The sequence below is a fragment of the Pristiophorus japonicus genome, chromosome 10 (assembly GCF_044704955.1).
Source record: "Pristiophorus japonicus isolate sPriJap1 chromosome 10, sPriJap1.hap1, whole genome shotgun sequence".
In the NCBI taxonomy this organism is placed as follows: Eukaryota; Metazoa; Chordata; class Chondrichthyes; family Pristiophoridae; genus Pristiophorus; species Pristiophorus japonicus.
The window spans coordinates 23,534,209-23,548,020 of NC_091986.1; positions in this window are offsets into that span (position 1 = coordinate 23,534,209).

Consider the following 13,812-nt stretch of genomic DNA (forward strand, 5'->3'; position numbering starts at 1 on the left):
GCTCCACTTCCAGCTGTTAATGGTTAATAGTGTATGGTATCATGCTGAATTTGATGGGAGTAACGTGATAGGTAGACAACTGAGGATCTAAGGCTTAGAATGGTTGTTCTGCTGTAGAGTAACAGATCAGCTTGCACTACCCAACCTGAATTCTAATTAACAGGCATGAATAACTTGGATAATATCTAACAGTAGTGTTGTTATCCAAAGAATGCCACCGAGCCCTAACATTGTTGGTCTTTACATAGGTTAAAAGCATCAAAGTTTGATGTATGTGAATACTTAGGTGATTCTAAATACGGGAACAAAAATTCTCTTCAAAATTTGATTTGATAGAGCTATATTTTCCAAATGGTAATCCACTGATAGGAAGCAATGTAACTTCGACTTACCAATTTAAACTGTCTGAACTATGAGTTACAGAACTGACAGACATAGATTAAACCCACATCAGAATAGGTATCATGTTAGGTCTGAGGGGTATAAAAGTGTTAAAAGTAGTTTACTAAACCTAAATCTCTTTCAGAATAACCAATGTTCTCTTTTTCTTGTTTGTCATTTCCGTCTTCCATGTTGACTCCATTATAGAAACACAACAAATAAATATTAAAACTAGATATCCAAATGCATTTTATGCACACACATAGCCTCTGACATATGTCTGTATAACAACTGCATTGCATGTGGCCTGATTTATATTAAAGAAGTGTGTTTTTAGTACAAGGATATATGAATGTACAACAAATATGGACAGGAAAAAAAACACTGGTCCACCTAGTCTGGCCCACACAACTGCGATGCCTTGTACATCACAATAGATACACTCCCCATCCGACTTGCAAGCCTCCTGGGAGAGGTGGAAAACAAGATAAAAACCGAGGCCAATTAATGGAAAAAAATCTGGAAAATTCCTCTCCAACCCCTTTAGGTGATCAAAGCTAGTCTAGGAGACCACTCTGGTCCTGATTAATGTTACGCAGTACCTACCTTTTATACGAGGCAATCTCCTCCCCAAGCAAGAAGTTGTCCAGCCGTTGCTTGAATTAATTTAGAGAAGATAGTTGAGCTCCCCTTTCCCCCACTGCTGTATATTTTGTGTTGGTGTCAGCCTTGGCTCAGTTGGTCACATTCTCGTCACTGAGTCAGAAGGTTGTGGGTTCAAGTCCCCTACAGAGCCTTGAGCACATAATCCAGGCTGACACTCCAGTTCAGTACTGAGGGAATGCTGGACTGTTGGAGGTGCCATCTTTCAGATGAGACGTTAAACTGATGCCTTGTCTGCCATCTGGAAATGGACGTAAAGAATCCCATGGCACGATTTCCAAGAAGAGCAGAACAGTTCTCCCTTGTGTTCTGGTCAATATTTATATCTCAATCAACATTACCAAAACAGATGATCTGGTCATTATCTCAATGCTGTTTGTGGGACCTTGCTGTGCACAAATTGGCTACTGCGTTTCCTACATTTCAACAGTAATTATGTTTCAAAAGTACTTCATTGGCAGTAAAGCACTTTGGGATACCCTGAGATTGTGAAATAAATGCAAGTCTTTCTTTCTTTGTTGAGAAACCTAAGAGCGAAAGACCATGCTCTCGGATGCTACCAAAAGGTGAAGAGAGAAGACAACATAAATATCAAGAAGAAAAATTTAGAAGAAAAAAAACAAATGCTGTAAATTTGAAATAAAAGCAGATAAATTGTAAAGATAAAAGACAGGTATGGTGTGTAAGGGGTATAAAGTTCATCAGAACGCGTCTTCAGTTCTGATGAAGGGCAACACACCCAGAACCTTTCAATCTGCCTTTTTTTCTTTGCCGTGTATTCCCAGCAATTCCTCTCTTTATTATAAATATGTATCAAGAAGCTGTGTCTAGTTGATGTCAAGCTTAGATTTTGAAAGCCTGGGAAAGGAAGGCTGAATTAAATAAAAAGTTTTGTGGTTTTAAGGTCCTAGGAAAAAATTTGTTTGAGTAGAAAATGGTTTCAACAAAGGCAGCAGAACAAGTGAACAAAATAGCATATTTAGAGGAACAATGAAGGAGGAATAAATTAAGCATGTCCATTAATCTGCTCACATATATGTGAGTGCAGAGGCTGGGTCAAGGTAGCAATATGGCAACTTAACCCCGGTTATTGACTGGCATTCACACTTGAGCTTTCCAGTTAGTTGTTGAGTTTTGGCAGTTTTAACAAAGATTGATTATCGAAGGGAAGGAAAATCTGCTCGGAGGGTCCAGGAGGGACTGGATCCCTTTTGTGGACTGGACCAACATGCTTCTTAGTGAGCCAATGGCACAGCTGGCACCCACAGAGGCTTCCATTGGTCTCCAGACAAGGATCCTGTGAGGGTGGCAGAGGAAGGAAGCAAAGCAGGAAGTTCATTTAAAGGGGAAATTAAGGACAATATGAGAAGATGGAAACATTTTAGAGAAGGAAACTATCTACAATTACACTCTGTTACTGAAAGAACATGAACAAGATGACTGGTAATTAGTCATAGGCAAATGATGCAGTAATGTTCAAATGGACTAGGGGGAATAAAATCTAAATTCCTATGTAACAATACAATTAACTTCACTTAATTATATATCTGGCAAATATGAGGGTTTTTGTGAAAGCTAAACTTTTCCCTGGTTATTTATCTAGGTGCTTGTTTCAATTATGCATAATAGTAATTAGACTAATTTCTCCATTAGATAATTTTTGAAATCTGTCCCTCCATTCTGAAGAAAGGCACTCGTCTGCTGATTGTTAATTTCTATTTACTAGCTGAGTCAGTGTAAATATTATATCCTAAGCCCTTTAATCAGTTAAAACCTGTCCTAAATACAAAACAGTACATTTCAAAATAAATGAATAGTAAATTAGTAATCTAGTCTTCTTGGTTAAGTATTGAGCAGCTGTGAAAAACCACTTGTACGTCTAACAGGAATACAATATATTACGTTGGATTGTTTTGAAGTGGAGGTATATATACATAGATTTTGATCAGATGCCTTTCATAACAGTAACAACTGCCGATTATTCAATATCTGCTCAATGGGTTGTATTAATTCAGTAATGCAAACCAAAGAGGAATTTTTAATCATGTCACCATACAGGAAAAATGTCAATGTAGCAAGACAGTGTAGATACTTTAAAAGTAATATTTTCAGAACAAAACATGCTTAAGGTACACTAGGTTTCAGGTTTTACAGACATACCAGCTCAAAGTGACGTATTTGCAAATAAAATAAACCATATCCGTGCTTTGCAGTCAATCCCTTGTCAAACTTTAATAGATCTCATCAATTATTTGTGGCTAGAAGATTGAAGATGCTAATGGCTAAATTCTATTCCTTCACGTTATTGCATTAGCCGCCCTAAACGAATGACTGCAATTTATTTTATGCAAAGCCATGACATTGCCCCACTCGCCTTTACTGTTTCCAGCCAAGGAAAGCTACTTTTATGTTTTATTTTTACTATTCGTAAATTTACAAATTGATTCAACGATTTTTTAAAAAGCCTCAGCTATTTCCTGAGATGCGCGGGATATGTTTATTTCCTCCTCAGTGACATTATTTGGTTGCCATTGCTAATAGCTCAAAGCAGCAGGTCGGTGGGTTAAATATGAGAAGCTCCGTTTCCATTTTTGTTTCTAAAGCGACATGTAAACAGGGCATCTACGTTCACAATAGGAGGCCTCTTAATTCCCAGCGAAACAAAGATTTAAACCAAGCGATCGCACAGATGCTAGCCTTAGATTCATTTCAGCGAAATAAAAGTTGGGTAATAATTTCAGCGAAGCAAGTTTATGCCAATCACATGCCACCAGCCTCTCGCGCACCCCCCCCCCCCCCCAACCAACCCCCCGCCCCCCTTCCCGACCCTAGACATTGCATCAGACAGCACAGTGGTATTATGTGCACATCAGAAAACACAGTGGTAGAGACCATTCATGAGGGAAATAGAAAAACAAGTCGCATTTGTGCACAGAACAAGCACTCAACAAAAAAAAAATCCTTGACCCCCTTGTAAGCTGTAGTGAGACGGTGCTTCCTAACGCCTAGCAGCACCACAGTGATTAACAACAGCACAGTCAGTCTGGGTTCTGACCTGGGATCGGATTCCACAGCCCAACGAGCCGGATAAAAACCACAGCTGGTATTTTTTTTGTAGAAAAAAGGCGAGTGAAAACAATATTGCATATGTGACAAGAAAATATTCCCACACATGCTAACCTGAAGAAAATAGCCTTGAAGATTATTAGCACAGAAGCATACAAATGGCCAGACTTACTGCGTGTCCCATGGAGCAAAGTTCCTCATGTAGCAGGAGCCACTGTTTCCCTTATTCCAAGCACTGATATACTTTAACATTACCACCAAGCAACGGGTCGCAGATATTTGTCGCAAGAGCTCTTAAATATCTCATTTTCAAATGGGACATCTCCCTCCGTTCAGAGAGAGAAAAAAAAAACATTTTTTTCCTTAAACACTTTGCAGAATGAAGCCAAGCAGATGCATCTGGTTGCAAAAGCACAATCAATATGGAGGGAGCGGTATTTTATGATTGGAGAAGTTGTTGTGTTTTTGGTGGTGAAATTCATTATTTAGTATCTGAACCCTCAGCATTTCAGTATCATTTATTCATAAAGTCCCTTTTTGCCAGGAGGAAATGGATACAGCTGGAGAGAGAGAGAGGGAGAGGGAGAGGGAGGGAGACGGATTGATGATATTGATCAGGTACCATCTTGAAACAAAGGCGAGGTGCTCTATTTTAGTTGACAACTGTGACAGATAAAAAAAACAAGCTGAAGAGGAGGAAGGCAACAGCCTTGAACATCACAGGCTTTAAACAGCGTTTGAAGCGAATATTATGACAACCACGTCTAGGCAAGCTACTGCAAAAAATAATCTGAGTCATTAAAAAATGATGCTCTGTTTGGCTTGTGAATATGAGGCTTCAGGGAGCGAGGCTGCACTTTCAAAGAGAGAAAATTAGTTTTGCATTAAATTTACATAGCTTTTTTAAATGTCAGAACCCTATTTGTTAAATTGGCTGCTGATTAGCATGGTGTCAGATTAGTACTTTGGGATGTATAAATTTTAACTCATCATAGGCTGGAAGATTCCATAGTACTTGATAGCTGAGTCATTGTAAGAGCAGCAAATCATATTATCTAATACAGCTATGAATCCTTAAACTTTTTCCGTAGTTCAAGAAGTGTCCTGACAGCAATTTGGGTGAATAGCTTTCAAATATTTGAGGTGATCGACTTTACACAGCCTGCCATGTTGAATGATTATAAAGATATCAGTATACATTGCATAAAAAGTCCCATGAAACTGAACTTGTGTGGAAATCCATTGAATGTACTGAGAACAATCAATATAAAGAATAATAGTGTCTTTACTTCTAACGTGGCTTGAAATAATTATCTGCAGAAAGTATACCTGGAATTTTTATACACGCACATTTATGTTCAGGCAATGTCAAAGGGCTTCCACATCTTAAAAGTGTCTACATTTTCTCTGCCAATGAACTCAGTTGCTCCTTTGTTCTTCAAGCGTTAAACACTTTCAGTGCTTTCTTCAAATTCACCATCATTAATCTTTAACTACTTTATTTCCACTGATTATTTTCCCATAGCACTTACATACACCATGAGAATTGCAAACAATTTCTTTCCACCAGTTGATTATTTAACAAATGGAAGGCCCGAATTCCCTGCGCACAACATAAAGCCTTTTTCACACTGTTTCAGCCCTTTGAACAATATTCTTTATAAACATTGAACTGCCTTCTCCAAAAGCACAAAGCTGTTGTTCCTGTCAGTATGGGATGTGTGTGAATTGCTTGTAACCAATTACACACTCTGTTTGATTATGGACCACAGGTAAAAGCAAAGTAACTTTTCTAATAGTTGCTATCATGTTAACAGAGCAAACAAATGGAGCATACATTTTATGACATGACCAAAGATGTCAAATGATTGTTGAAAACAGTACTCTTCCTCCTGTTATGAAGCTGCATACGATGGCTGATATTACCTTTCAAACTTTTCTTTCCAACCAGGGTGCATCTGTATGGATTAAATCATCATCCTCATACATAAATATTACATAGAATTAAATAGAATTTACAGCACAGAAACAGGCCATTCGGTCCAACTGATCTATGCCGGTGTTTATGTTCCACACGAGTCTCCTCCCACCCCATTGCATCTAACCCTATCAGCATATCTTTTCTCCCTAATGTACCTATCTCGCTTCCCCTTAAATGCATCCGTGTTATTCATTGCAACTACTCCATGTGGTAGCGAGTTCCACATTCTAACTACTCTCTGGGTAAAGAAGTTTCTCCTGAATGCCTTATTGGATTTATTCATGATTATCTTATATTTATGACCCTTAGTTTTGGACTCTCTACAAGTGGATAAGTATGCTCTGCGTGTCCCTATCAAACCCTTTCATGATTTTAAATATAATATTTTTTAGCGTGAGGTGGTAAGATTAATAATGTACAAATGTATTGTTACTTTTTTAAGTGTCTCCTGAAAAACAAGTATCCAGAATTTACATAGATACTTTACATTTTTTTTTGCTACCTCCTATAAGTAGGCCTCATCAAAACCCTGCATCATGTGAAGCTTATTTGTCAGAAGTCTCTCTATTTCATTTTAAAGAACAAATTATTATCAGTAGCCCTTTTTAAAATCAGATGCAATTATTAAAACTATGATCGACATTAATATCCTTTTGGCTTTCATAGAATCACACAATCTTACAGGACAGAAGGAGGCCATTCAGTCCTTCATGCCTGTGCTGAGTCTTTGAAAGAGCTGTCCAATTTAGTCCCACACCCCAGATTTTTCCCCATCACCCTGCAAATGAGTCTACTTCAAGTACATATTCATATACATGTCTCATTCTACAATACTTCCGTTATTTCCATGAATACTTTGTTTAAGTGGTGAGTACTGATACCATTGATGGAACTAACAGCATGAAGCAGCTGAATTAATATATGCAGTTAAAGTGACATAATTATCGAAGCACTCTTGGTTAATAACTGTATCTCTGCTGATGTTACATCAGTTCCTACACACTGTCAAGCTTAATAACTTCACCCATCCAGTTCCTCCACTGATGTGTAAACTGGCTCAGTGGAAATCAGCTGAGAACCACAACATTTAGATACATTCAAAGAAGATTTTTTGTTGTTGAAAGTTTGAAAGGCTGCAGTGGGATTTATTGAAATCAAAGGATTTTTTACCCTAGGTTTGAATGTATTTTCTGCTCAATACGACCAGTCTATCATATTATGCCAATAACAAGAAATCAGATGGGACTGATTGATTTTCACTTGGAGAATGGGGCGGCCATGCTCTTTGTCTGTGAGACATCGTGAGAGATGCCAACCATTTTGATGGGCAGGTCTCATTATCCTATCACAGATGAGTCTTACCATTAAGGGGATGATCGGCAATATGGAGGGCGGGATTTCCAGCAGGCCCAACGTCAGAAGAAGTGTTGTCCCAGGCAGCACATAATATTCGTGCTGTGTGCTCATTATCTTGAGTCATTGGCTGTACTCCTGTTTGTGGGGATGAATATTTCAGGTCTCTAATGCCAGTTAATGGCACCATGCACCCCTTAAAGGCTAGGTGCATTCTGGCTGCAAATAATTGGGACACAGAAATGACTGCGGCATGTACTGAGAGGGCACCAAGACTTTTCAATGCTTCCTTGGAGACCTTGATGCAAGCAGTTGACAGGAGGAGGGCGATCCTGTTCCCACCTCTCCACCTCCCCTACCACCCACCACCCTCAATGCCCACCCCTGCATGCAGAAAGCCTGCCAGGCAACAACTCTACTTTCAATGGAAAGATGTCACCAAACAGGTAAATGCTAAAAGCTTAATTCAGGACGTTGATGCAATGCTGAAAGAAGTTCAATGACCTCACCAGAATTGTCAAGGTAACAATTTTACTCTTTAGGCACCTCCACCATCTATAGCCTCACCCCACTTATCTTCACTCTCCTACAATCACTGCACCATACGTCACTACACCTCTTTCTCCTCATACTCATACATTGACCACTTTTGCAACTCTCTCTTCTCGACAGCTCAGATCTGACATACTACACACAGTTATTCCAATATGACAGGCGCATTCTCTAAAAAGCTGACAGGACTATCACTGTACACGTCCCTTCTTTCTTGTAGAAGAAGGTCGGCCACAACTCGCTTTCCCTCGAATAAAGTGTATTGGGCATCACGAGCAGGGACACAGTCAATATTGCGGGAACTGGCAACGCTGTTGGAGACATCAGGCCGGGTTTCTTCACACACTATCCTCCTTTTGCCTTATTACTTATATCACAACCTACACACACTTCATGACAGACTGCAGACACTTGCATCAGGCACTTCTCTCTCTGCTCTCCCTTCACACTTAAAGCTAATCCTTGGACCTCTCTTTCATTTCAGGTGCTGAAGATGCAGCGACACCTCTGCCCCTTCAGGAAGAGGAGGCCCGCCTTCCTAATGAGTCAGCGTTACATGATTTTATCCTCACAAGCACCAGCTCAGAGACTGGTATCATGTGCATTTTAGAGACTAGGCTAGAGAATGGGTCTTCATCAGGCATAAGTGTGCAGGAAGTAGGGCAGAGGGACAGGACACCACAGATGTCCACTCGGCATAGGGCGAGATCAGATACTAGCTCTGTTGCAGAGGACTCAGATGCTGACTTTGAAGGTCCGTGCAACTAAAGAAGGCTGACAGATACACTGGGCAGCCTGCAGGAGCTTGTGCACAATGTCACAGAGCATAGACCTTCCAACTCCAACTTTTGTCAAGGTTGCATGCATGGACCGGTCAGCTCTATCACTATGACAGTGGCGCCCACTTTGATGGAGCCTCTCCTGACAGCTAGCTCTCCATGCTGCCACCTTGGCTCTGGGAGGGGGAGCGGGGGGCACCTTTAACAGGGGCTTCCAGAATGTCACATTACCCCTGTTGTGTCCTTAGATGCTCTAACAATGACTCCATGAGGCAGTGTGTTGTACTTGAACTGTAGTGACCATAGTCCTTTATTAGTTAACTCCCTAGTGAGGATCAAACCTGGTGGCCTGCCTTTTATACTAGGCCAGGCACACCTGTACAGGTAACCTACGAGTCTCCCACTGCTGTGCCCTCTGGTGGCACACCTTGTGATAGTACCAACAGTGGCCTTGTAAGATACATGACATCACTCCCCCCTGAACCCTCAGTGCAAATTGCCTCTGCATTTATTATGCTCTGGGCTTAGCTCTATATGGGTTCTGTCTGGTAGACCTCTGGCTGGCCGGCTCAACCTTGGGTGGATCATTGGTGCAGTGCATGCTGGTGATTGCTGTTTGTGTGTGTGTGTGTGTTCCTGACCACTCCATTCCCCCTCCCCCTCCCATGTTGGTGTGGCGGGGGCTCCTGGCATTCATGTACATACAAGTTCAGGTAAGTGGGTTTTACATTTTTTTTTGTGTGTGGTTCCTTGGTGCGACAAGAGCGTTAGATGCCTTGTCGATGCGGTGACCGGTACATAAGGACAGCTAGTTCCGAGCTGCTGGGTAGTGTCCCTGCAGTCTGGTGGCGATTCTGTGCCCAGTGCTGGCAGTGGGAAGCCGGTTGGCTCGCGTAGCCTGCTCTGGGGGCTGTTGCTGTGGTCCCTAGCGGCAGGCAGATTCATAGATGTCTGTGACCCCCCCTTCCTTTCTTTACGCTCTGGGTCCCTGAGGAGCTGTCGTCTAGCAGCGCACAGGGGACTGCTGACTCGCTGGCCTGAGCGTCGCTTGGTTTGAGATCCTGGCTGGTGCTTGTTTTCTCTGGGGAAACATTGGCGGGTGACCCTACATCTAGGGGTATGTCCTTGGTGCAGTCTGCTCCTTCAGGCTCGTGGCTGTTGGTGTCATTGGTTGCCTGAGAGATGGAGCCGACCCAGGGCATGGTATCACTACCGTTGCCTTTGCCCTGCTGAGGTCGCTTGCTTCGCAGCTCGTGTGTGTCGGCTGCTTGTGGCCACACTTCGTGGTGCATGACTCTGATCCCCGGAGCGCAGGCTACAGCATTGGGTAGCTCGCTGGACCTATGTGCACCCGCTAGGTGTCTGCTCACTGCATTGGCTGCGTGCAGTGGGAATCCTGCATCACACAGCTTTTCCTTACTTATGATGGACACTCTAGGGGTCCGATCATGGTCGCGCGACTTTTCCTCGCTGGTTGCATATGCACAGTTCAAATCATCAATTACACTTTGTACATAATCGCGCGACCGTGATCCTTGCTGGTTGCATGTATACAATTCCGTTTATCAGTTACACATTTTACATGGTCAGTTACACACTTTACATAATCTATTACACCTTTAGTCTTTAACTTACAATTCTTGTTACATTGCTTAATTGTGTGGAACTGTCCCTTTAATTGTAGTGGGTTGCAGGCCTCCTTTAAGAGAGGACTGGCACATGATGAATGAGTCATGAATATTGCCAGGAAACTGGGCACAGACCTACATGAGGCGCTGTCTGTGTTGTATGTTGAGGGAGTGGAGTCCCTTGTGATTGATAACGATGGCAGCATGGCAATTAAAGTTAATGTGGGTGCAGTCTGTGGCACCTTGTACCCTGTGAAAGCCTGCCTTGCAGGTGAAGCCTGCTCTCTTGTCCTGCTTCACTGTATCCGTTGGGCAAGTAATGCAGCTGTTCAGAGCCTCAGTGACCTCACTGATACAACGCTGGACTGCAAAATATGATATGTCACTGATATCAACTGCCACCGCCTGAAAGGAGCCCGTGTCATAAAAGTTAAGGGCCACGGTGACCTTGATGGCCACAGGCAGTGCTGTCCGTGCCCTGGTATGAGGCTTGAGTTGTGGCTACAGCGGGTGACATAGCTCAGCACAGGCTCCTTGGTGAAGTGAAGATGCCTCGTGTATTGCTCCTGAGTAAAGTTAATGTTGGAGAATTGCTCCCACAAGTTAACCAGCAACCTGAAATGACAAACCAGCAACTAACCTGTAAGTACTGCATCATCACGTTAAAAAGCGCTGGTGGGCGGGTCCATCCTGCATTGATGAGTTTAGCATGACGTGAGTCAAGTGCTGGGGCAAAATTAGAAAAGGACCTTTCAACAAGCACTGTACCCTAATTTGAGTATATTATTATATTTTCCATAGTTCTGGTGTGCACGCAGGACGCCTGTGGAGAAGCCCAGGCCAATATGACATGTGCTTCCTGCCGCTATATTGGATGCTTACGTGCCTGAATGTGTAGGCCGAGATTTCCAAAGCTTTCTACCATTGAGGGTTTTACTCACCTCATGCCTAGGTCTGTTGCAGACTAATTGATAGGAGGTTGATTGCTATGATTAGTCAACAACTCCATTATCATTGTATCATGTGACTAGCAGGCTGGTAGAAGGTGAACTCGATGGACCAATGTCCTTTTTCACCTAGCAATTTCTATTTTCCTACATTCCAATGTGTGCAAAAAAGATAATGATCACTCAATCCTTTTCTATAGCTGTGTCATTCTCCATTTCAAAGAAGATTTCCTAAGGTATGAACTCCATACAATTCAGTAGAGTCACTTAGCTGCTGGCCCTATATTAAATAGGAATGCCACTAACCCTTCCTTAGCAGTGCTGGGTGCCTTACCTTGTGCTACCTTTTTAATATCAGATCTACTTCTCTGTCGTGTATGTATCAATACTGGTGCATATTTTGAATGGCGTGATGATGCTTGAGGTGTAGTTGGCGCTCTACTGACTGCTCCATGCTTTGTGAAGAGAGCACATTGTGAGTAATATACATACATCTCCATTTGGATATTGTACTGTCATTGTATGCATTGTTATGCACGTTTGCACAATTAGTTTGCAGACACATTGAACATTTCATATAATGTATGACTAACATATAAACCAGTAGGTCGCACTCTCCTACAATCTGTAGGTTTTCTCTCTTGAACAAATTCATCCATAGCTTCCTGATAAGAGGGGTAATTACACAGTGCCAACATGGAGCCATATTCTCAGGAGCACAAGTTGGAGAATCAAGGCTACAATGTTGCATCACCTCTTTGGAGTGAGTTCTTCAATGTTTGGTGTTCCACCATTTGTTGCAATCTGCATTGTCCTATTATACGACAGTTTTGTCTTTAACTATAAGACCAGTGGGATTGGGACCATTGGCCCTGAATTTCCTCTGACTTTCTGCTGCTGTACTGCCAAAACTTTGCCGGAAGAGTGCCGGGAACTACACTTGCACTTTTGGCAAAGTTTCGGTGGCACAGTGACAGAAATCCGGGACAATTTGGTGATTGGCCTGTACAAATTCCTCGCTGCACTATATTCTCTCAACAATTATGCCATTTATATTGGGCCTGAATTTACTGTCAAAAAGAATTTGCTGCACAAATTGCACAGCAACTTCAAAGCGAGGGTAGATGCGCAGTTAAACTAGAAAATCTGAAAGTTGCTGTCTGAGACGCACCACTCTGCCATTGGTTTCCCGAAAATGGCAACTCGCTGTCTGGTTCCCCATTGAAATGCATTGAATGGCGTGTAGTTCCTGTACTTGCATTGAAGCAATGAACTAAACTCACCACAGAAAGTTAGGGCTTGTCCCTTTTTAATGGTCTTAATTACTGCCAAACAACCTCACTGGCACTGAAAATTAACTGGTACAGTCTCATTCCTTCAGGTTTTAATTGTTGTTGGAGATTTAAAAACATGTAAATGATTTTTCAATACTTTTTCTTCCTATCTTTCATCTCTTGCTCTTAATCCCATCTTTCTTTCTCTCTCTCCATTTTGCTTTCTGTACCTGATTTGACATTAAATTCATTCTGAAATTCTGCTTTGTCCTTCCCGCGGGTATTTTAGAGAAGAAATGCGCACCAACCTTAAGCTGCTGCTGTTGGACTTTCCGATGCTGAGGCCTCTCCTGACTGCGAGTCACAGCGCATGCACGTCGAGACATGCGCAGGCCTGGAGCTGGAATCACATGGCTCTGGACAGCCAATCAGGTAAAGTATCATAGTAATAGGAGTTGCGTAAGGTCCTAAACTCCTATTACATTGATTGAGAAACAGCCCCAAACACCTAAAACACGAATAAAAAATAAAAAAATATATTCTACATTCATTTACATTAAAGTTATTAATGTCTTAAAAAAATATATATTTTCCCAATTTTTAAAAAAGTTAAAAAAAATAAACTTATCATTGTGGGGAGGGTTTTTAATGATAAAATATGTTTTTATAACTTTATTTTTATATGTTTTTGTGTTTTTTAAAACACTTGTGCCTGTAAAAGTAGGCTATGCACCTGCCTTTTCAGGCGTAAGATTTTTGAAGACATTTGTATGCGTAAATATCACAAATTTGCACTTACAAGTGTCCTCGCTCCCGATCTGCGGATGATCTGTCAAGTCAGAAACTTGATAGATCGGAAAAGCCGGTTTTCAGCCATGATTTTATTGAATGGCAGTGCAGGCTCGAAGGGCCGAAAGGCCTGCTCCTGCACCTAATTTCTATGTTTCTATGTTTCTATGCGCATTGTGTGCCGAAAACCGACTTTTCCAATGCCTTCCCGGGTCCGTACAAACTTTGTACGTGCCCGGGAACGTCGGAATTTTAGGGCCAATATCCTAAATTACACTTTCTGACTCTGAGCTGCTCATTAAAAATTCTTCAATCTGATTGGTTGAGGAGATACTCAGTTGCTTGCTCTTTTCTCTCGGATCCCAGCTGCCCTGTAGAGGGTGCTGTACTGTTTCGATC